This window comes from Triticum dicoccoides, chromosome 5B (genome assembly GCF_002162155.2).
Source record: "Triticum dicoccoides isolate Atlit2015 ecotype Zavitan chromosome 5B, WEW_v2.0, whole genome shotgun sequence".
Taxonomy (NCBI): domain Eukaryota; kingdom Viridiplantae; phylum Streptophyta; class Magnoliopsida; order Poales; family Poaceae; genus Triticum; species Triticum dicoccoides.
Genome location: NC_041389.1, coordinates 139,930,288 through 139,953,081, shown reverse-complemented (window position 1 = coordinate 139,953,081; position 22,794 = coordinate 139,930,288).

Here is a 22,794-nt window from a genome sequence, read left to right as displayed (position 1 = left end):
GGGGAGAGGGAAGAAGTCTTGTCCCACGCGGCTGTCTTGGTGGGATGTCTGGCGAGAGGGCCCGGAGGGGGCGAGGCTACATGAGCGTATATCATTGGGGCCCGTGCGGCCACCGCCATGTGGGCCAGGGATAAAAGGCGACGCGCACGGTAGGATTACACGGTGGAGGGTCAGGATAATCCACTGACAGGTGGATCGTAGCCTCGTTCTCATCCCGCATGTCAGTGACGTGTGCCGAGGTGGGTCGTGTCACGCCGAGACCGCGAGCGCGTCGGTGGTCTCGTCGTCGGATTCTCGGAGCGCGCGAGAGCCGGAGGGAAGGAAGGAAGCGGGGGATTCGGTGAGTGGGCCCGATCGGCGTGTAGTCGACCGAAAGACGCACAACTTGAACTTTTTTTTCTTGGCCGGGATGCACACACACACGCACAACTTGAACCGCTAATCGAAATACGCATTCGACTTTACCCTAAAAAAAAGTACGCTGTGTAGCCCCGTCTCGACCCTGGCCTGCTAATTCTCAAAAAAAAAAAAAAACCTGGCCTGCTGGTCACCCCAGGCGGCTACAGCACCACCTTTCAAGCTCAAAAGATCAGAAAGGATGGAAGCAAACGACGCTCCGAAGATATCAGCATGATAAACACCCCTACTCATACCCAGGCCTGCGTGCCGTGCGATCCAGGAAAAGGATCTGTAATGAGTTTTCAGTTTTATCTTAGCACTCTTATTCGCTGAACTGCTCCTTTTAGTGAGCTGATGTAAAAACATACTGGTGTGTTTTTGGGGTTCCATTCCCAGCAATGGAACCGGGGAGGGGGACCTCCATGTTCATCTAAAAAAAGAAATACGCATTCGACTGAATTAATAACGCGTTTGGTTGCGTGCAGGGATCCATGTGGAGCTGGACAGCCAAGTGGTGGTGCAGATGATCAAACAAACGGAGAAGAATTTGCCTGCAGCAGGGCCATGGATTCAAGAAATAAAGGGGATGCTTGAGTCTATGGTGGAGTTCAAAGTGTCTTGAGTTCAGAGATCTGCCAATGTTGCCGCGCATAAGCTGAGTAGGAGTAGGCGAGCAGAGATCACAGCTTTGGCTTGAGTCTCCTTCAGAGTTTATTTTAGATGTAATTTCGGATGATATTCCAAACTTTGTTTAGTTAAATATAAAGCGGCGACAGGTTTTTCCCTAAAAAAACGCGTTTGGTTGCTTCCATCATTTTTTTCTTTGCACATCTTATGGTTGGGCCTGGTTGAGCATATACTCCCTCCGTCCTATAATATAAGAGCTTTTTTTACACTAGTGTGGTGTAAAACACGCTCTTATATTACGGGACGGATGGAGTACAAGATAAAAATTACCCTCTAGTCTGGATGTGATGAAATGAAAGGCAGACTATTTGGTTGCGGACTTGGGAAAACAGAACTGAGGTTCTTTGGTGAGATTACCAACACACTAGAATAGACAAAACAAACTAGAGATGTATAGATAGCATAAGAATAAGTTTAATATGGTACGAAAGTTATTAAACAAGCAGTCCTAAACCCAAACCAGCACGACATAGCCTTAAAACCAAACCAACACTCGTAATCAGACAACACAGGGTTCTCTAGACGTTCAGGACGAAGGCGTCGTCGTGCTCTTGCACTTGGTGACCACCTCAACGTCGTCATCGTTGAAGACGATCACCTTCAGGGTATCAGGAGTCAGTAGCTTGAAGGTGACCATGTAGTCGATCCTGATATGCTGAACGACGGCGAAGGGGCCCAACCCTAATTAAGGATGACCCTGTCTTTGATCACCCCGCCCATGCCCCTTCATGCGCATCAGGTGTTCGTTTCAGCTTGAACTCCCGAGGGACGGGGGGTTGCTTCTTGAAGCCTAGAGGCATAAACAGGCACTCCAGCTTCGTGGCAAGGATCATTTTGCAAGGTGGGTTAGCCCTGCCTTCTCATGGTAGTTGCCACCAGGCCATCGTCTAAGGGCAGCACCACCTCCTTGCCCTTCTTAATGGCAGCACCACCTTCTTGCCCTTCTCTGTGGTTGCCACCACCTCCTTGCCTTTTGTGTTCTTCATGTCGATCTGCATGAACAACACGAAGTTAAAAGGATGATCAACAATTCATTCCTATCATCCAAATGCCTTGCCCACCCAAAGGGAAACTACTTACCCATTGTCGCACTCAAACCCTCTCTATCTCTCGCCATTGCTCCTCTTCCACATCTCTGTTTCACCACCTTTTCATCGCCATGAACCCCATCCCCCCCCCCCCGAGCATTCAATGGAGGGCTTTCTTCCTCGGCTGCTCGCTTGGTGACTGCACCAAGTTCGAGAAAACCATGGATGTGTGCTCTAACTTCACCATCATCGAGGACATGCGCAAGGAGGTAGGCGTTGTGGTAAAGAAGGTGATGGTAAAGGAGTTGAAGACGTTGATTCCTGGCTGATGAAAGGCACTATGTCAGTGGACATATTAAGTTGGGCCATGGATCAGGCCAAATTCAGTGATACTGGTCAGAGATCAAGATGGGCCAAGTAGAGGGGGTACAAGTGATGCGGAGCTTCCTACAGTCATCCCCATGGACCTACCTTCGTCTCCCACGACACCACATGGACCAATGACTAGAGCTCGAGCAAGGGCTATCGAAACTAAGGTGAACTCGCTCTTCTCTGAACTATCACTTTCTACATGTGAGACATGGCTACTACCTCAAGCGGAAACCCTATGTGTGATCAGGTGCTTAGAGGGGAGCCACGGAGCCACTACATCCAACGGACGAGCTAGCCAGGATGCCAAGTACAAGGATCAAGAGGTAAAGCTACCAAAAACCTACAGCCACCGGACGACCGGCCTGGACCGGATGTCCGAGGCCTGGAGTCTCCACCAGCCCGAAGAGCCAGCCGGCGACTACAACAGCGTCGGACGACCGGCAAGGACCAGACGTCCGACACCTCCCAGCGCCCGGACTATCGGTGCCACCAATAGAAGGAAATTAGCGGAAGTACGAGCCCTCTGGACGACCGGCCACCGGATGACCGACGCCTTCCGGACGTCCAGACCTTCGCGAGCTTCCGGGCGTCCGAGACCCACAGGACGTCCAAAGCTTGTCTACGCACAGTGACTAGGATCGAGGCCCATGTACCCCTTCGACCCCCTAGACTATATATACGACTCCACCTCCACTTTTCTAGGGTCAGCATTAATTTAGCTCGTATGAGAGATAGAGCTTTGCTCATCCACTTGATACCTACTCCATTAGAGGCCAAGCCCTCCATCTAGGAGAAGATCCCCCAAGTGGATTCAAGACCTCTTCATGGAGAACATCCCCTAGTGAATTCAAGACCTCCTTCTAGGAGATGAACTAGTGACCTTTATATCTCCCTTTGACGGATTGGAATCATGTATCTCTCTTTGTGTTCATGGATCTAGCACATGTGTGATCATTTCTCATTGATTTGAGTGTTCCCTCTCGTTTCCCCTCGTGTTCTCCCTCGTGTGTTCATCGTGTTCTTCGGGAATCCCCCCTCCAAATCATGAAAGATCGGCCCCTAGGGTTCCACCCTACATCATCTTGGTATCATAAGCCACGTTGATCACGTTTTTGGAGTCCCTACCCCTTGTTTTCTAGCCTAATTTTGTTGGTTTTGTCTCAATTTTGAAAATCCCCACAAAAATAGCCTGATTTTTTTTGTGTTTTGTTGGTGTGATTAAGTTTTGTTGGATTTGATCCATGGTTTTGCTTTGCCACGAGTGGATCTAGCTTTACCCCATCTCTTCCCTCGTTTCCATCCGCCAAATTCGCCCAATTTTGACCTCAAATTTCCCCTCCACCATGAACCCTAGACTTCATCCCGTAGCCCGGAATCGCCCAGGCTCCGGACGTCCGGCCACCTCCGGTCGTCCGACCAATACCGGACTTCCGACCGAACCCGACGAAGCTGGATTTTTTTTCATTCGTATTTTTTTCAGCCACCACTACTTCTTCAGCATTGCCATTCCAATCCCCACATTGCACCTCCACAAACCACCACTGCTTTCCGCAACCACCGTCGCTTACCCACTACCAACTCCAACAATTTTGACACATTTGGGTCATTGAGAATTTGAGTTGCGGTTTTCATTTCCTAACGTGTTTCGGCTACTTAGGGACGGTTTGACAATGACATCACCGCCGCTCATCTTCGCCATGGACTCGTCATCGACAACACCCACTTCACCATTTTGACACCATCAACCATACGCAATGGCGGTAACCTCGATGATACTCTCGAACACTCTCTCTTGCCATTGCATTGTAACCTCTTAGCCTTCCTTTTGCGTAACTTACCCATCGAGACTACCCTTTGAGTATTGTCGGCAATGTTATTTGTGCACATTAGTGATCATCGTCTCATTGCACATATCACATCATCTTGGTATACGTATCTTGGTATCATCTCTTGTGTCACAAGGCTGTCATCTCATATACACAATTGATATCTTGGTTCGTGAAGTTTTGCACAAGTGGCCAAAGAAAGAGCCCAAAAGAGAAAGAGTCAACAAGCTTTTAAGCAAAAGAGAAAGATAAGCAAAGAGCTTTTAAGCAAGAACCATAACATCATACTACATTAAGATTGTCATACTCGATCATCTTGTATCATATCATCGGAACACCATACACATATAACATACTTGGGATAGGAAGTCGTTGCATTTTTGCTACATAGGTTGTGCACAAGTCTCGTATTCGCCTATTGTGCAATCGTGCTAGCGTCTCTCTAGAGTTGTGCAACAAGAGCATTTTCCCGTGGATTCCACATTTTGAGCTCACTCCTTGGTTGCACTGAAGGAAATATGCCCTAGAGGCAATAATAAAGTTGTTATTTTATATTTCCTTATTCATGATAAAGGTTTATTATTCATGCTAGAATTGTATTGATCGGAAACTTAAATACATGTGTGAATACATAAACAAATACCGTGTCCCTAGTAAGCCTCTACTAGACTAGCTCATTGATCAAAGATGGTTAAGGTTTCCTAACCATGGACATGTGTTGTCATTTGATAACGGGATGATAGAGGCAAAGGTGTCCCGTCTTTCGATGAGATGGTGATTATCGTTTCGGAGGAGTAGACTTTGATGACCCAACTACGTACGTGCGAGGACGTCGCGCCTTAGCAATCGCTAAACCAACTCCGAGAGGTTATTGACCATGCCAGAGCATGATCAACCTGACCACGAGGGTCTATTTCCTGCGAGCAAACGAAGAACAAGCAAGAAACTGAGATTGCAATCTGGATATTGCGAATATAAGATGAAAGCTTTATTGATCAAGATGGGGTTCTGTGACGTCTGTCTGGTCGTTGAACACAAACGAAGTACGCGAAGTTACAGCTATGGCGAACTTTAATCTAAACAAAACCCAAAGTCTAAACGATGCCCTAAGGGTTGTATATACGGAGGAAGAGGGGGGGGATTCCGTGGCCCCTTGTAGGAGGGGTCCGAAACCAACCCTAACTCTATCTTTCCAACATATACGAACTCTAAAAATAGCCTATACTTCTATATTTTGAAATTACATGGGCATGGCCCAATAATAAGGTGACGCGGTACCTATAATAGCCTCTGGACGAAATTTGTGAAGTGGCATCTTGTATATTTCGTCCAAGCCTTCATGCACTCATTACGGTGGCTCCAAAGTCCTGAAATCATCACTTGAAACTCCATTCTTGTTTCCCTTGCGCATGCCAGCATCTCCGTGCTTGTTCTTGCTCCTATGTTCGTCCTTCTCCAAGCTAAGCCCTTCATTTGTAAGCAAAACAAATGTATCCACCCTGAGGGTGCTCCCAGCTGAAATGAACTCGAAAGATGTCACCTGATACCATTGTAGAGCGGGTGTTGAAGTAGCTGACGATGCATGGTGAAGAGGCCGATCCTCATGAGCCGCCGAAGCCCTGAGCCTCGGGAGGCTCTGGGGGTCCGGGCGGTTCCTCGAGGACCATCTCCATCTCTGCCAGGACCGCGTGGTGCCTGGCCTCCTGAGCTGTCAGAATGCTCCACAGAAGACGCTAGTGAGCAGTAGCCGCATTCGGCAGGCCGAAAGGCATGCGAAAGTAGCTGTGCGGGGGACCCTCGCAGCATCCCACGCACGAAGGCCAGAAGCGCTCCTGAGATGCGACTCGGCTGAGCCCTGGGTAGTCGATGAGGACGCGCAGCCTGCCATCCTCGCCTGGATGGGGAGCTATGCCAGGTAGGCGGCGATCGCCGCGTATGACTCTTGATTCTTGAAGCTCCTGAGTGGCCTTGGTGATGAACTCCTGAGGGTTGGGCCCTCCTTGCCCCATGTCTTCCTGAGGGAAACGTGCCGCGAAGCACGCCTCCAAGTGGTGCCCGAGCGCCTCCCTCGTGATCTTGGCAAAGTCTGAGGCCCTCCAGGAGAGAGCCCCTGAGCCTTGTCCGAGGAGGGCACCGAGCGCGCCTTCCTATGCGACGGAGGGAGGCGCCCCTTGCACGAGCGCGGATCCTGGTGCGACGCCTCCGGAGATGCCAACCTCCTGAGGCCTTGAGCTGGGTGATGTCTTCTTCTTCTTGGGAACTGCCTCGGGAGGGTTCTCACTCTTGCTGTCTCGGTCCTCGACTGATGCAGCTTGGAAGGCACGCTCGAGAGAGCACACCGCATCCTTCTCTTCGCAGGGGACTGTGATGATTCCGCCGCTTCCCGGCATCTTGAGGACATTGTAACCATGGTGAGTTACCGCCATGAACTTGGCCAGGGCCGGATACCCGAGGATGGCATTGTATGGCAGGCGAATGTGGGCAACATCAAAGTCGATGAGCTCGGTACGGTAGTTCTTGTGCAGTCCGAAGGTGACAGGGAGGCGAACCTGCCCTATTGGAGTGGTGGAGCCGTCAGTGACTCGAAAGGCTTGGTTGGGTGAAGTTGATCATAAGGCACTTGGAGGTTGTTGAGCGTCTCAACGGACAGTACATTGAGTCCTACGCCACCATCGATGAGGGTCCTGGTAACTTGCACATTGCTGATGGCTGGGGAACAAAGCATTAGGAGGACGCCAACTGTAGCCGCACACTTGAGCTGATCCGCCAAGCTGAACGTGATGGCGCACGTGGACCACCTGAGAGGGCGCGTGGCCTCGAGCTTGGGGAGGCTTGCGTTCACCTCGCGAGCAAACTGCTTGAAGATGGCTGAGAGGCTAGGGCCTGGGCTCTGCCCAAGATGCAAGCGATAGCACGCGACTCCTGAAAGCCCCCAGCCCCCTCGTCCTGGTGGTGGTCGTCATTCCTCCTTGGCGGTGGTGGCAGAGGAGGAAGGCATGCGTTGCCCTGCGGGCGATCCTTGCGAGGCTAATCCCTTCAAGCCCCCTCGCGAGGCTGGTCCTGCCAGCGATCCTCGTGAGGTCGGTCATGCCACTCCTGGCGAGGGCCTTGGTCGTCCCATCGTCCTCCACCTCTTCCTCCTCCTCGGACATAGCCCCGGTCATTGCACTCGGGGCGTCGACCGATACGTCCTTCTCGAACGGCTCTGAGCTCCTGGCATTCGTTGGTGTTGTGGGTGTAGAGGTTGTGGTAGGCGCAGAATCGGTTGCCCTTGGACGACTCCGGCTGGTCCCTACCATGCTTCGTGTCTGGTTCTTCTGCGAGCACGGCTGCTCCTTTGCGCTTCATGTCCTTGGCCTTGGCTTTCTTCTCTTCTGGGTCAGCAGCTGGAAGCTCGAGGAGGGAGAGGCGCCCCTCCTCATCTCTTGCGCACTTGGTCGCCAGGTTGAACAGCTCCAGGGATGTGCACAGATCCTCATGGATAGCGAGCTCCTCCTTCATCTTGACGTCGCGGACGCCATCAGAGAACGCTGAGATGATGGCCTCCTCAGTCACCTTGGGAATCTTGAGGCGAGCGCTGTTGAAGCGCTGGATGTACTTTTGCAAGGTCTCTCCTGGCTGCTGCTTGATGCGGCGCAGGTCACCCACGACTGGAGGACGATCGCGAGTGCCCTGGAAGTCGGCGATGAAGCGGCTTCGCATCTCGTCCCAAGAGGAGATCGAGCCGGGAGGCAAGTTCAGGAGCCAGGTGCGGGCACCATCCTTGAGCGCCATGGGAAATCAATTCGCCATGACCTTTTCATCTCCATTGGCCGCCTCAATGCCCAGCTCGTAGAGCTGCAGGAACTCCACAGGGTCGGCAGTGCCGTCGTAGCGAGGAGGCAGATCTGGCTTGAACTTGCCCAGCCAGACGACACTACATAGCTCGGTGGTGAAGGCGCGACAGCCTGCAGTGGCCACCGGAGCCCTTTGCAGACGCGGGGTTTGCTCTTGGAGATTCCCGCGCGCTGCCGCCAGGGGAAGACGGGGTCTTGACGTGCTGGCGCAGGGATGCGGTCTTGACGTGCTGGAGCAGGGAGCACACGAGCGCCTTCTTGGGGACGAGGGATTTCTTGGCAGCTCCTTTCTTGTCGCGCTGGTGCTGGACACAGTGGGTCTCGTCCAGGGGCCGCGTGCCTTGGAGTCAGGGCACCTTCTTGGGGAGGAGGTGGCGGAGGCACCTCCTGAGCTGCATCGCCCATGCAGGACGAAGGGCGAGGCAGCGAGAGGGACGGCACAGGAGAGCCTCCTGCGGCGCTGACGAGCTCGGTGATGCAAGTGAGCCACTCCTCGTAGAGGTCGTCGATGGGGCGGTGGTGCAGGATCTCACGTGCCAGGAGCAACACGGCCTGCGCGTCCGTGGGAGCGCGATGAGCATGAGATGATGAGCCAGCTAGAGTTAGCAACGAAGTGGCGGCGTGACCTTCCCGCCGCACCGAGGGATGCAGCGATGATGCTTGCTGCTCGTTCCCCGTCGGGCCGGTGGCGGCGTTGGCGGCAAGCGATGGAGAACGACGAGGAGGCCCACCGACGGGAGCCGTCTGGGCGACGCGGGCGGCGAGAGCAGCCCGACGCTCGGCGCGAGCTTGGCGAGCGTCCGCCATGGATGCGACGAAACGATGGAACGCGGAACCGCGGAAAGAGGATTTCGGTGCACCCCTACCAGGCGCGCCAAATGTCGGATATCGGGTTCCGGCAAAACCCTTAAGGTTCAAACTCTGGGATGCGCATGAAGATCTTCTCCCTACCGATCCACGTCCCAATACCTCGTAGCAAATCTAAGCTACACGATGAACAACACGAGGGACACAAGGTTTATACTAGTTCGGGCCACCGTTGTGGTGTAATACCCTACTCTAGTGTGTGATGGTGAATTGCCTCTGGGGCTGATGATGAATAGTATAGAGGAAGAACAACCTCGCGAGGGGTGTTCTTGTGGTGGTGTGCTTGGAGAGGAATGGCTCCTTCTCTGTTGGCTCTAGGTGAGATTCTAGATCGATCCTCTCCTCCAACTGTGGTGGCTATCTCTATTTATAGGGGCCCTGGTCCTCTTCCCAAATATTGAGCGGGAAGGGAGCCAACAACGGCCATTTTGAAGGGGGACAACTAGTACAAGTTATCCTGACTAAAGTTGGTCTTCGACTGCCAAAGGCACAGGCGATGACGCCGTCTTGGGCTCCATGGTGACCTCCGTCCTGCGGCTCTGCTGGTCTTGGTCTCGTTGCACCGATATGGTAGCCTTTGCTTGATGCCTCGGTACTCCGCGCCTGCGCTTGCCCCCTTTGCACCAAAGAGGAAATGAGGACACTGCACAGGCTGGCGCCCGTCTGGTCTTGATCGTCATGGCTTGCGTCACGAGCACTCCTTGCCTTGATCTCTCCGCCTCCTCGTGATCCTGCCTGGTGAGGCCGCCCCTGAGGAAGCCCTGTGTCGTCTGCCCCATGAGGTTTGGCCCCTCTCCAGGGTCTTGAGCTTGGGTTGATGAAGACGGGTCGTACTGGGCCACTGCTTGAGCCACGCCGCAGACCGCAGGCAGGCAAGTCTGGGGACCCCCGTTCCTAGAATGCCGACATGGGCTTTGCCACTTTCTTTGATATTGATACCGTGGCCCTCTTGTGGAGCAAGACCCTTAAAGTAGCCTTTGTTGGGCATGTCAAGAACGGTCTTTATGTGATTAACTTTTCAGAGCGACCCACTAAGACTGGACATGCCTAATGGCTAAAGTTGACGCGGGATGGATTTGGCATCGCCGTTTAGCCCATGTCAATATGAGATCTTTGCAAGTCTTCTCAAGGGGGACCATGTCTGTGTACTAACAAATGTTAGTTTTGCCAAAGATCGTGCTTGCAGTGCTTGTATCGAAGGAAATCTATATGAAAAGGCTCACCTCCCACGACCATCATCTACTCAAAGAGGCCCTTGGAGCTCCTTCACTTGGATCTCTTTGGGCCTCCATCCTTTGATAGTCTTGGGGGTAGAAAGTATTGCTTGGTGATTGTGGATGATTATTCAAGATACACTTGGGTATATTTCTTCAAGAGGAAGAGTGAGACTCAACAAACCGTCATTGACTTTGCAAATGAAGCTCAACATCAACACAATGCAAAGATCTTGACAATAAGAAGTGACAATGACACCGAGTTCAAGAACTACACCTTGGATGAGTTTCTTAGTGATGAGGGGATCAAGAATCAATATTCCGCATCTTACACCCCTCAACAAAATGGTGTAGTGGAGAGGAAGAACCGGACGTTGATGGACGTGCAAGGACCATGATGGCGGAGTTCAAGTCTCCCTACAACTTTTGGGCCGAAGCCATCAACACTGCTTGTCATGCATCCAATCGGCTCTATCTCCGCAAAGGCTTGAACAAGACTCCGTATGAGATACTTACCGGTAACAAGCCCAACCTCAAGTACTTCCGGGTGTTTTGTTGTAAGTGTTTCATTCTCAAGAAAGGTGTTCGTTTGTCTAAATTTGAGGCTAGAGCTCATGAGGGCATATTTGCTGGTTATGCTACAAACTCTCATGCTTACCGTGTCCTCAACAAGTCCACGAGACTCATTGAGGAGATGTGTAACATGGAGTTTGATGAGAATAACGGCTCCCAAGTGGAGCAAAGTGGTACTTGTGATGTAGGTGATGAAATTCCTCCCCAAGCCATAAGAAGAATGGGTGTTGGTCATATCCTACCCATTGAGGAACCCCTTGTGGCCGAAGAAGAAGGACAAAGTTCCACTCAAGTGGAGCCATCACCAACCCAAGACCAACACGCTTCCGAAGAACAAAGTGAAGGCCCTCAACCAGGTGAACAAGATCAAGGGCAAGATCAATCTCAAGATGGTGGTGAACCACCAAGTGATGCCCAAGGTCAAGTTCTCCCTCCCGAGAAAGTTCAGGATCAAGGGCAAGCTCAAGATTAAGAACAAGCTCAAGACGATGCTCAAGATGATCAAGTTAGCGCTCCTCAACTATCTTTTGAGGAGGTATTGGAGCGTCGTGCCGCCAAGATTGCTTCCAAGCTCACTACCAAAGATCATCTTATGAAGAATGTACTTGGAAGTTTGAGAAAGGGGCTAAGCACTCGTAGACAATTAACAAACTATTGTGAACATCACGCGTTTGTTTCTTGTGTTGAACCCCAAAAGGTTTATGAGGCGCTCGAGGATCCGGATTGGTTCAATGCCATGCATGAAGAACTCAACAACTTCGAGCACAACAAGGTGTGGAGATTGGTGCCAAGGATAACCGAGAATCATAATGCCATTGGAACCAAGTGGATATTCAAGAACAAGCAAGATGCTCATGGGATTATCGTTCGCAACAAGGCTCGTTTGGTGGCACAAGGCTACTCCCAAGTCGAGGGTATCGACTACGATGAAACCTTTGCTCCCATTGCTCGCCTTGAATTTATTTGTTTGTTGATTGCTTATGCTTCTCATCATAACTTCAAGTTGCAACAAATGGATGTGGAGAATGCTTTTCTTGATGGTCCTATTAATGAGTTGGTGTATGTCAAACAACCCCCGGGGTTTGAGGATCCCAAGTTCCCCAATCATGTGTACCAACTCGATAAGGCACTCTATGGCCTTAAACAAGCCCCACGTGTGTGGTATGAGCACCTTACCGAGTTGTTGCAAGATCGTGGGTTTGAAATTGGGAAAATCGACCCCACTCTTTTTACTAAGACGGTGAAAGGGGAGTTTTTTGTATGCCAACTATAAGTTGATGATATTATCATTGGTTCTCCTAACAAAGCTTTCAATGAGGAGTTTGCCACTCTCATGACCTCGAAGTTCAAGATGTCCATGATGGGAGAGTTGAAGTTCTTTCTCGAGTTCAAAATCAAACAAAGAAGAGAAGGAACCTTCATCAAACAAGCCAAATACACTCAAGACATGCTCAAGAGATTCAAGCTAAGTGATGTCAAGCCGACTTCCACTCCAATGCCCGTCAAATGCCAACTTGACATTGATCCCAATGGTAAAGCGATGGATCAAAAGGTATATCGTTCCATGATTGGCTCCTTGCTTTACCTTTGTGCATCTAGACCGGATATCATGTTTAGTGTGGGAATTTGTGCACAGTTTCAAGCGGCACCTAAGGAAAGTCACTATGTGGTGGTCAAGCGAATCTTTCGATATTTGGCTCATACCCCAAACTTTGGCTTATGGTACCCAAGAGGAGCTAACTTCAATCTTTTGGGCTGTTCGAACTCGAATTGGGCAGGAGACAAAGTGGATAGGAAGTCAACCTCTGGAGGGTGCCAATTTCTTGGTTGCTCTTTGGTGAGTTGGTCTACTAAGAAGCAAAGTTGTGTGTCTCTCTCGTCCACCGAAGCGGAGTATGTGGCCGCCGGTAGTTGTTGTGCTCAACTTTTATGGATGAGGCAAACTTTAAAGGATTACGGTGTCATTTGTGACAAAGTGCCTCTTTGGTGTGACAATGAAAGTACCATCAAGATCTCTCTCAACCCGGTGCAACACTTCAAGACGAAGCATATTGAGATTCGATATCACTTCATCCGGGATCACATTAGGCGAGGGGAGATCCAGCTCAAATATGTCAACACTCATGATAACCTTACAGATATTTTCACGAAGCCCTTGGATGAAGCAAGATTTCGCGAGTTAAGGCATGAGCTAAATACCATTGATTCGAGCAATGTGGCTTGAACCTTTGCACACCCCACCATACTCATCTTGATATCTTGTTTAGGTGTAGGCATGGCCATAGGGGGAGTGTTGTTCTCTCAATGAACTCTCCCTCCACCCATTATGCATAAATTGATCAACTCTTTCACATTAGCCATTTTGATGGTATTTGTGCTTCAAAGACGAGTTTTGGTCATGGGTACAAGGATAATTCTTCGCAGTGCCATACCAATTGACTCAAACATAGGTGGCTCTGGCCACCGCCCTCTCCTTTTGAGACATTTTGTTTTGTGTTTGGTCCTTGTTGTTCTTTTGAGCCGTGTTTGTGTTTGAGTTGCCTTGTGTGTGTGCTTGTTTGCCTGTCCGGTTGCTTGGAGTTGGCATTGCAAAGGCTGTGTTTTTCTATTGTGTCGAAACATGCACTATCTTGGGATTACGGTACTGTTGTGGCAAGCCACGATACTACCGCTAGAGATGGGTTGCTCCTGTGCTTGCACAACTGCGTCCCAGGCATGGTACTACCGCTTCCATCACGGTAGTAATGTTTTTTTGCCGCTGGAAGAGCGGTACTACCGCCCTGTGTGCGGTACTTCCGCCCGGGCGGTACTACCGCAATGAACCGTGGTACTACCGCACCGTCACGAGCGAGTGGGGGTTAAGAGCGGGCAGGGGGAGTTCCAACTCCCCCATACCCATTCATCTCTTTTCCCCACTTCGTCTCTCTCTCTCCTGCCCAAGAACGGCGCCGGAGGTATCTCCGTCTTCGGCCGCTCTCCTTGCATTCTGCCCGGTGGGATCAATCCCCACCTCGCCCTCTTGCCATGGAACCCGGTATCTCCCTTAGTCTTCCTCTCTTTGCCTCGTTGTTTTGCTTCTAGGTTTTGGGAGATGCATGTGTAGTTCTAGAGATTTTTGGCTAAATTGTTGCAAGAGGGGAGTGTAGGAGAGTACTCGTGCTGTAGAGATGCTATTTGGTGTGTTGCAACTCTGTAATTTTGATCAACGGTAGTGCCAATCTCTATTTCCAGATGTTCCTAGATCTGCTCGTGCCAGATTCAAACCCGTGTGGTATTACCGCTCCTCTCGAGCAGTACTACCACCCGCTCTGGCAAGATTCGCCACGTGCGGTACTACCACTCTGCTCGAGCGGTACTACCGCCCTGCGCGCGGAAGTAAAAAATTACTTTCGCTCTAGGCGCGGTACTACCGTGCCATCCCGGCGCAGTACTACCTCGGCTAGAGCAGCTGTAACTTTTTACGTCCGCCTCATGGTGCGGTACTACCGTTGACATATGAACTACCTTGTTGTGACTACCCAATCTCATTTCTACATGTTTTGTTTATTTTGGCCTTGGTCTTTGCAATGACCCTTGTCGTTCTTCTCGTGTGTTTGTGTTGTGTGTCATAGGTGGTGGCTCCAATGTCCGTCACTCGAATCCCAGCTGCGACACAAGCTCCAAGCGTCTTAGCAATCAAGAAGCACCTGAGGACTCCAATGCCCCACAAGCAACGTCAAGAAGACCGCTAACAAGTTCAAGGAGCCAAATGTTGGCATGGACGAGATGCCTCAAGCCGAGTTCATCACTCGATGGAGGATCAACCCCTATGTGCAGCCTCGTGAGAATGTCGGAGGGAATGAGTTGTTCTGGACCAAGCAACAAAATCTCATCTGCATCGATGTGATCATGTCCAAGCAGAACATCTATGTTCCAATGCAGTGGATTGATATGAATCATCTGAAGAAGGACCGGGCATACTTTGGTGAGGTGTTGTATTTGGTGGAGTAGTTTGGCATTTAAGAGTTTATCACGTTCCACATGGACTTTGACCCGGAGATCGTGGATCAGTTCTTTGCTTCCGTCCACTTCCACACGGATGAGGAGCGGACTATGGCTTGGATGACCAATGGGAAGAGGATGTCTGCTAAGTGGAAGGAATTCATGGAGATGCTGCACGTTCGTGATGAGGGGCTCAATGTTCCCGTTGGTGTCCGCCCTCACGGCAACCCAGAGTCCGCCAACAAGAACAAGCTTCAACTGTTCCTTGTGGAGAAGAAGTTAGCCAATGGCACACAGTCTTGGGTACTCAACCCTTTCCTTAATGTCATGCACCGAATCTTCCGCAACACTCTCTTTCCGCGCATTGGTGACAAGGACAAGGTGCATGCTTATCTCGTGGATATGATGCTTCTTTGTGAGGAGGTGCGTCGTCAAGTTCCCCAACCACTGGACGTCTCTCATATCATGTGGGTTGAGCTCCGATTTGCGTTCTACAATCGCAAAGTTCCCATCTATGGACCATACCTACACCTCTTGATCTCGAATACTTGGGAGAAGCTCTTTCTGAATGAAGAGTTTCATGCTCCAAACTAGGTTCGCCATGAGCCTATCAAGCTGCGTCAGAAGAACAAGTGGGCCAATACCACTACTCGGGCTGAGGCTGAGGCAACTAGGATGAATGTTGATGAGGGTGAGTTTGAGGAGGAGGAGGCTGAGGACAGTTCTGCATGGTACGCTCCTCCCTCTACTGAGCCCTCTTGGGCTAAGAGGCTAAAGGCAAAGATGAAGGCTCTATTCTGCATGCAAGCCAAGGGGCAGTACAAGACCCATGTTGCTCAGAAGGAGAGCCGCCAGCGCGACAAGAGGATCTTGAGGATGTTCGGCGAGCACTTGTCGAGCGGGTCAGAGAAGAACATCACTCCTGAGGCTGACTGGATGGTGAAGTAGGGCTATCAGTGGACTAAGTCAGAGGAGGAGTCCATTCCCGCTGCCGAGACCGATGAGGAGATTGTTGGGTGATCACTGTAGAGGGAGCTACCACCTGTGTTGTAGGTGTCCTCTCTGCCTTTTTGGCGTCTTGATGCCGATGGGGGAGAGAGTGTAGGATTTGCAAGTCGTGTCTCTTTGTTTTCGTTTCATTGGACCTTCGTTCGTTGTTTAGTTTGTTGGTTTGCAGTTGTGTTCGTGTGAGACCAGTAGACTATCATATGGTGTGAGACATATGCCCTCTAGTCTTTTCCCTCTAGTCTATCTCTTTGTCTTATCTTATTGTCTAGTATGTTTAGTAGATTGTGAGCTTATGTTATCTTGTGCCCTTTGCTTTGTGCTCATTTAATTTACCTTGCCTCCATTCTTAGTGTCATTTATATTGCTGCAAGGATTGCCTTGTCTATAAAATATAGGGGGAGTGTTGATCCTAGTATTTGTGTTGTGCAGTCCAAAGCATATCTATAGAGTGCACACATCTAGGGGGAGTCTGTCTATATTTTATAGATGTTGGGTTTGCGTATGTCCATTTTTATATCCCTATGTGCAAATCCTGTATTGTAATCAATCCACCAAAAAGGGGCAGATTGTAAGGGCATAGTTCTCCCTATGTGGTTTTGGTGATTGATGACAATGCATTTGCGGACTAATCATGTGCATTGAGCATTTCAGATATCTCATGTCTAGGCACAAGATGATTCGGTGCCCCTCGGAGCCTAGTGAAGATGGTGTTTCTCTACATTTCTTTTTCGGTGGATTTGAGTCGTAGGAAAGTCGTACTATTAAGAGGGGCCCCGCTTCGGAAAGGTTAGGGTGGAATCAACACGTACACGTCTGTTCCTTTTTTTGCACCTTTGGAGCACAGTCCGTTTATCCGTGTCTTTACAAAATGAAGGCCTCCAAGTGCTATAGTGTTGTAGCGTGCGGTAGTACTGCTCAACGGAGCAGTAGTACCACAGTGGACCATGGTAGTACCGGCCAGGGAAGTGGTACTACCGCGCTATGCGGTAGTACCGCTCCTCAAGAACGGTAGTACCATGGCCTCTAGCCTAGAACACCGATGTGCGCGGAAGTAGGCACGAAAGTAATTTTTTACGTCTGTGCCCTACGCGGTAGTACTGCTCCCAGCGTGCGGTAGTACTGTGCCAGATTTTTGCACAGATCGAAACTCAAAGGAAGTAGCCATGGATGTAATTTTATTAGTCCATGCCTTCCCAGCCTAGCCGAACCCTGCCTTAAGGTAGTATCGCAAGGACACGCGGTAGTACCGCTCCGGCGATTCTACTGCTCATTGCTTTAATGCAACAGGGCCTCGTCTAGTCTCTGCCGCAGGAGCGGCAGTACCGCACCGTCGAGTGGTAGTAGCGCAGGTCGTGGGCTGATGAAGTGGGTAACTGTTGGATCTTTTCCCCCACTATATAAAGGTGGTCTTCTTCCCCAAGTTGACCATCTCCTCCCTCCCTAAGCTCCATCATTGCTCAAAGCTCCATTTTCGCCCGATCTCTCTCCCTAGCCAATCAAACTTGTTGATTCTCTAGGGATTGGTTGAGAAGGCCCTGATCTACACTTCCACCAAGAGAAATTTGATTCCCCCCACTAATCCCTTGCAGATCTTGTTACTCTTTGGTGTTTGAGCACACTAGACGGTTGAGGTCACCTTAGAGCCACATTCCATCGTGGTGTCGTTGGGAGCCTCCAATTAAGTTGTGGAGATAGCCCCAACCTTGTTTGTAAAGGTTCGGTCGCCACCTTCAAGGGCACCAATAGTGGAATCTGCATCTCGCATTATGTGAGGGCGTGAGGAGAATACGGTGGCCCTAGTGGCTTCTTGGGGAGCATTGTGCCTCCACACCGCTCCAACGGAGACATACTTCTTCTCAAAGGGAAGGAACTTCGGTAACACATCCTCGTCTCCACCAACTCCACTCTTGGTTATCTCTCACCTTTACTTGTGCAAGCATATATTGTGTTGTATCCTTTCTTGCTTGTGTGCTTGTTGTTGTTGCATCATATAGGTTGTTCACCTAGTTGCACATCTAGACAACCTACTTTGATGCTAAGTTTAATTTGGTCAAGAAAAGCTAAAAATTGTTAGTTGCCTATTCACCCCCCTCTAGTCAACCATATCGATCCTTTCGCTTGTGCCTAAGAAAGATGGTAGTTTTCGCATGTGTTCCCATTGTCGTCCTATCAATGCTATCATCGTTCGTTATCGTTAACCCATTCCACGCCTTGATGATATGCTAGATGAGCTTAGCGGAGCCACCATTTTCTCTAAGATTAATATGAAGAGTGGCTATTACCAAATTCGCATCCAACAGGGTGATGAATGGAAAACTGCTTTCAAAACCAAGTTTGGCTTGTAGGAATGGCTAGTTATGACTATGGATTTATCCGAAGCACCCGATACTTTTATGCGGGTGATGCATTATGTTCTTATACCTTACATTGTTGTTTTTGTTGTGGTCTACTTTGATGATATTCTTGTGTTTAGCATCACTACTGCAGGATGCTGCTAACGCGACACTACGATCAGAGACCCTTCGATGAAACTGTGTACGATGTAATAATCGCAAACGATGGTGTAAAAAACCCGTCAAAAAGGTGCAAAACATTTGCGATGACGGATGCATCAAACACGGTTCAGATTTAGTTGCATGTGCAATGCAGGGCATATGGTTCAGTTCAATGAACTGTTTGCGATGAGGAGGAACAAAAAAAACGGGCAGCCAGATGAAGGTGTGTGCAATATACAACATATGGTTCACTCGGATGAACTGTTTGTGATTAGGCAACACAAAAGAAACGGTTAGGCGGATCAAGGTGTGTGCGATATACGACATGCGGTTCACTCATATGAAATGTTTGCGTTGAGACAAGAGAACAGAAACGGTTCAATTAACAAGATGTGTGCTATACGCGGCAAACAGGTCTGTAATCGGAAATGTGTGCGAAGACAGATAATAACATAGTCGATTGCTTCTAATAAGACGTATATGATATGCTCTGTCTACACAACATGTGTTGGTCATTGGGGGACGGGCGGTCATCCAGATATGCCATAAGGATGCGAAGAGGCATCCTATATCAGCAAGGACTAGTTGTTCCACCAGTAGCTCATCTAAGAGAACTCTCAAGTTAAGTGTGCTCAGGCTGGAGCAGCCATCAGATGGGTGACTGGATGGGAAGTTCTATTGATGTTAAATTAACTGTTAGGATGGGTCATTTCGGTCAAATGACCAAAATGACCCATTCCCTCAGCTAATTTAACCTCGAGGTCCTTGTTTTTTATTTTTATTTTATTTTTAACATATGTTAAAGAAGGTCACCGTATTACTTTTTGACAATGTGTATACGTGCCATACAGTTGATCCATCCGACCTGTTTGTGATGGAATAAGCCGTGTGTGTTGTGGGCAAATGCTTGCTAGTGTACAACCGTTTGCGATTGATGAATTCATCACCGACGGGTTCCCTAGTGTGATCCGTGTTCATCTCATCATCATCTACTTCTTGTGCTAGCTCAATGTTCCTTATATATGCTAAGTTTCCATCAATTGATGGCGTTCTATGAACACACCACCGTTTCCCACCATTTCCTCACCCGTTTCCCACCACCCAGCGATATTGCACATAAACCTAGGCGCGGCGCGACGCACGGAGGCAACAAGCGCAACCTGTTTTCCAAGCATCCCAATGCACCGCCTCTGCCTTCAACCTTGTCAACGAGGAAAACCAGAAGGCGCCACGGCTCGTCGAGGCCGCGACACTCCCCGGCAACGTGATGGACGACACCGTGATGCACGTCATCGCCAGGGTTGAGCAGACCCTTGGTGCATGGCGCTTCAGCGCCGCGGATCAAGATAGGCATGTCAGCACCGAGAGGCTGCAGCTCGCCGCACAACATGATCGATGGCTCGTCGTAGAGCAAGCTAGGCGCGTCCATGCTGATAGGTTGTGGCTCACCGCACGGCAAGACCGTTGGAGCGCCGCAGAGCGAGAGGCGTGGTGCGCTGCACAGCAAGAGCAGATCCATCGGTGCTTGCCTGCTGTCGACAGGGCGTCGCAGCTGGGGTCCCGTCAGTACCCCCATTCCTTGCCAGGAGTGGGCACAGGCCCTCTGCGCCGTACTTGCACTAGAGGTCGACCGCGCCGTACTTGCACCGGACGCCCACCGCGCCGTTCACATGGGTCACCAACTTGGAGCTCGAGATCGCGCTCCAGATGTACTGCGTGCGTGTCGACCACTTGGACGAACGCCTGCACGAGTTCAGGCAGAGCCAAGAGCTACCGTAGGCAAGGGCTGCCGGTCATGGTCTCATGGACGCGTTTTATTTTGTTGAGTCGTTTTGACGTGGATAACTATGTATTCATAACAATCATTCTATTGCTTTGTTTATTGCTCTGTCTCAATGTGTGTAGTCTGTTTTTCGTTCTTATATGTTCTGTTTCAATGTGTGTTTATACGCTTCCGATTCTGTATATATGGACGATAACAGACATATTCAAATTAGTATACAAAAACAGATAGAAAATGGAATTCATAATATATATAATATTAATTGTTCATTAGTTCATCACAGAATATATATAATATCATCACATATACGTGATGATACTTAACTACTAGGTACAATGCATAAAATTGAAAACGAACAATACTAAAACTAATAATCCCTCCTGGGGCCATTATTCTGGCAGCCGCTCGCCAGCAGCTCCCTGGTGCGTGGCGTCTTCCCAGAGCGGAGGCAGTACTCTGCCTCCTCTGCCTCGCAACACTTGACGTGCTGATCTGCCTCTTGTGCGCGGACGCGCACGAACGATCTTGCCATTTCGTTGGGCACCCACCGGAGCTCCTCGTCGGTGGCACGCTGGAGCTTATCGGCCCAGCTCCATGTAGCGATGAGGCGCCTAGTGCCTCTGGCCTTCCTCGTGAAGTACCCCCCTTCGTACACCTCCTCCGCACGACAACGCACCCGCCCCCAAAGCTCCACCACCTCCTTTTTCCAAGCGGTGTCACGGGCTTCACAGGCCGCCTGGTACCCGGCATCCTCCTCCGCCATCTCCTTCTTGAAAGCCACTTGCTTGGCTTTCTCAGCTGGCGACAGCGACTTACAAAGACAAAGATCATACTCGCCCCAAACCAATACAAAGTTGGGGGGTCCGGCGCAAGCTCGTCCGGCGGCACATAGGTGTCCTCATCGCTGCTCTTTGATTGAGCGTCCTCGGGGGGTGGCGACTCCTCGTCGGTGCGTGGGCAGACCGGCGGTGCCATGGCAGAGATTTGAGAGAGAGAGAGAGAGAGAGAGAGAGAGAGAGAGAGCAAGGGGAGGATCTAGATGAGAATGCAGGTGGGACGATGTGAGCAAGGTAGTATTTATTGGCGGCCGGAATCTAGATCAACGGGAACAGTACACACGCCGGTCGTCGGTATTTACGAGTACTGTAGTGTGAATTACACACGATTCCCACAGGAAAATCTGTGTGTGAACATAATAGCTGATGGTTCCCAATGCAGAACCGTGTCTGATTAATAAAGCCCGCCACTCACCTTCCAAATATCGAGGTGCGAAATAGAGTGTCAATCGTGTGGGGCCGATTGTCTTGCCAGATTTTACATTTTCTTTTTTGAACATCAAATATTTACATCGTCTGATGATTTTTTAACTCGCACACAAGTACACAAATGTGATTTTTTAAACCGTTATGGTTAGCAATTGCATGTAGATGTTGTTCAAATTTGAATTACGATCATTAAATGGCTAGAAAATCACTTAAATGTCTTCAAAAGGTCTAATGACCCCTGATATTTTCCAAATTTTCCCATGACAGTTTGTATCAGTGCACATTACACGTAGAAAAGTTTTGAAGGCCGTAAGAGGAAGTTGTCTGCCGTTTATCATCAAACATGCATTGTTCCCTCTCGGAACCATGAGCCTTCTAGTGAGTTGCTCCGATTGTGAGGGGTGTGTGTCCAAACTTTCGTCAAACAGGCCAATTTTTTACCACATCATCTTGGTGGCATGACATTACATCAAGCAAGGTTTCATGTTTTTCTGATCATTTTTTAATATTTTGGAATTAAAATGCCATGGCACTCCATGCATGTGTCCATGCCGTGAGACCAATATGTTTGAAAATTCCTTCTAATTTACTGCACATGGAATTAACTCGCACACAAGTACACAAATATGATTTTTCAAACCGTTATGGTTAGTCGTTGCATGTACATCTAGTTCAAATTTGAATTACGGTCATTAAATGGCTAGGAAATCACTTAAATGTCTTCAAAAGGTCAATTGACCCCTGAAATTTTCCAAATTTTCACATGACAATTTGTATCAGTGCACGTTACACGTAGAAATTTTTTTAAGGCCGTAAGAGGAAGCTATCTGCCGTTTGTCATCAAACATGCATTGTTCCCTCTAGGAACCACGAGCCTTCTAGTGAGTTGCTCCGGTTTGTGAGGGGTGTGTGTCCAAACTTTCGTCAAGTAAGCCAATTTTTGTACCACATCATCTTGGTGACATGACATTACATCAAGCAAGGTTTAATGTATTTCTGATCATTTTTTATTTTTTTGGAATAAAAATGCCATGGCACTCCATGCATGTACATGTGTCCATGCCGTGAGACCAATATGTTTGAAAATTCCTTCTAATTTACTGCACAATGAATTAACTCGCACACAAGTACACAAATATGATTTTTCAAACCGTTATGGTTAGCTGTTGCATGTACATCTAGTTCAAATTTGGATTACGGTCATTAAATGGCTAGGACATTACTTAAATATATTCAAAAGGTCAAATGACCCCTGAAATTTTCCAAATTTTCAAGACAGTTTGTATCAGTGCACATAACACATAGAAAATTTTGTAAGGCCGTAAGAGGAAGCTATTTGCCATTCGTCATCAAACATGCATTGTTCCCTCTCGAAACCACGAGTCTTCTAGTGAGTTGCTCCGATTTGTGAGGGGTGTGTGTCCAAAACTTTCGTCAAGAAAGCCAATTTTTGTACCACA